Source organism: Myotis davidii, unplaced genomic scaffold, assembly GCF_000327345.1.
Source record: "Myotis davidii unplaced genomic scaffold, ASM32734v1 scaffold1113, whole genome shotgun sequence".
NCBI lineage: Eukaryota > Metazoa > Chordata > Mammalia > Chiroptera > Vespertilionidae > Myotis > Myotis davidii.
In genome coordinates, this window is record NW_006284942.1 from 353,000 (window position 1) to 355,433 (window position 2,434).

The window sequence follows — 2,434 nt, forward strand, 5'->3', positions numbered from 1 at the left end:
TGTAGAGGCCTGGGCTGAGGGGGGTGGGGGCGGGGTGTGTCCTGACCGCACACATCTTAGGAAGGCTCCAAGTTCATCTTAGACTTTTTTGGGGGGAAACAAAAATGCTAGCCTTTGCTAATGAACATCATCATTTTTCTTTCTTGCCAGAAAGATTTACTGACAACCTACTTCTTGCACATTATCTTTCTAGGTATTTGGTGAACAGGTTGGGTCGGGTCTCTCCTCCAAGAGCTCAGTGCTCATAGGATCTTTCATTTCTTAGGTGCCTCCTCTGTGCCTGGCCCCGAGCGGGAGCTCAGTATGCAGGTCCCTTTCATTTAGCTTTTGCTGCAGAGGTAGATGGTGTAGGGGGTGGTTAATCGCATAGGCTCTGAAGTTAGACTATAGGGGTCTAAAACTGACTTTGTCAATCAAGCATTCCCTCAGTGACCCTAGCAGGTAGACCCTAGTCAGTTCGCTTCCTATACCTCAATTTCCATCTGTGTAAAATGGGGATAATAATTGCATCTATCTCAAGGACTTGCTGTGACATTAAATGCCTGTGAATTTCTTGACATTTCATTATAGACATATATACTTATATAACAAGATAAAATAGAGTAATAATATAATAAAATAAAATAATACAGTGGTTACATAATATAAAGTAGTATATAATATAAACATTATGTTGTAATTATAAATATATAAATTAAATATTTATATGTGTATAAAATAATCATAGTTATGCTCATAAAGTCTGGAAACAGAAGAATATACACAATGTTGTCTAGGCCATTTTCACTTTACAAAGCAAATGAGTAAATAAATATAAACACATATACACACTCATATAATCTGTTTCCACATTTTATGGGGACTCTGTAGTTGTTATATTTTTATTTAATTATAATATTATGTGTCCCATGGCCCAGATATCACAATACCTAAGAGGCAGGTATAAAACACTCATTTTACAGATAGGGAAACTGAGACCCAGAGAGGTTCAGAACCTTGACCAAGGTGGCAGACCAGGATCAGAACCCCCAGGATTCAAGCTGTTGCCACTGGCTTCATGGCCTTGTAGGTTTGCTTCCTGCTATGAGGATGAATGGAGGATCCATGATTTAGCCAATGTGCTCTCTGAGCACGCTCTGAGGGGTCACGCCTGCTCATTGGGCAGTTGAGATTTATGCTTGTGTCCTGTGTTCACCCTCAGCAGCCTCTGGTCCCTCTGGTCCCTCTTTGGATACAAATCCTTTCTGCCTGTCCCACAAGGGGCCTAGCCATGTTTCCTGGGTCCCTCTGGGCTCCTGCCTCTGTACACCCAGACGCTTGGTGCTCAAGCAATCAACGAAATAACTGAGACGTGGTGGCATTTACTATGCTAGAAGGTGTTGGGTTTTATGCCTGTGTGAAGCACAATTCCGTTTGTGCCCTGTTACAGAGCGCCCTGGGGAATAAGCAGAGAGGCATGCCTGGAAGCATTGAGCCCAGAGCCTGCGCTGAGCAGCCCCCTCAGAAGCATGAAATCCCAGGCTCAGGGGACACGACCCCTCCAGGCTCCTTCCCACGTGCCATTTGCTGGGTGACGCGGCAGGCCCATCCCACTCAGTGGGAGGCACATCATGATGTCTAATTTTTGTTGTGGGCGATAGTTCATCAGCTCCTCTTTCATCTTTTACTCCCTTCTTCCCTGACAAAATCCCATTTCCCCCTCCCTTTGCAGAGGCTCTGTGAGCTGGCTGTGCTGCCTCAGAAGGTCAGCACCGCCCCCACCCCCAGCCTGCTGCCCACCCCCCAAAAATAGGGTACTTTCTGCTACATCATAAATGTTTAACAACTGCTAGCTGTTTTTGGATGATGAAAATAACAACAAAATTACCAGTACTAAGTATTGAGACAGGTACTGGGGGAGAACTGCAAACCACCCCCCACCCCTGGTGTTCTGGTTAGGAAGAGCACCAGGGCCCCTCAGCCCTGGTGTGACCTTGAGCAGCTGGCTTCACCTCTCTGGGTCCAGTTTCTTAATCTGCAAAACGGGGGTTTGAGCCTGGCCCTCAAGGGGGAGTGGCAAGAACTAGACAAGATCCTTGATTGACAGCTCTTTGAAAAGTGACCCTAACCCTGCACCAACGCGGTGACCATCTCAAAACACCTTTTCCGTTTGTTAGTTTGTTTTTTACAAGACTAATGTTTTTAAAGGACCCGAACATACACAAACATTCTTCTTGTAAAAAATTAAACACAGAAGTATGCAGAGTAAAATGTTTCTCTCTCTCTCCCTCCCTCCCTCCCTCCCTTCTGAAATTAATACTGGTGTTTGGTGTTTCCTACCAGGCATTTTTCCCGTTTACCTGTGTATCTGTGGGCTTGGAGAAGTGGGAGCTAGTTGGGATTTTCTTGTCTTTATTTTTGTGTAAGTGAGGATATCCTGGATACATTATTCCAC

At 44.9% G+C, this 2,434-nt stretch overlaps 1 protein-coding gene across 1 annotated transcript in view; it reads left to right on the forward strand.

Moving 5' to 3' along the window:
• The window catches only part of PPP1R16B (protein phosphatase 1 regulatory subunit 16B), a gene marked incomplete at its 5' end in the record, with an annotated part of 72,547 nt that overhangs the window by 282 nt on the left and 69,831 nt on the right, over window positions 1-2,434 (forward strand). The window lies entirely within an intron of this gene.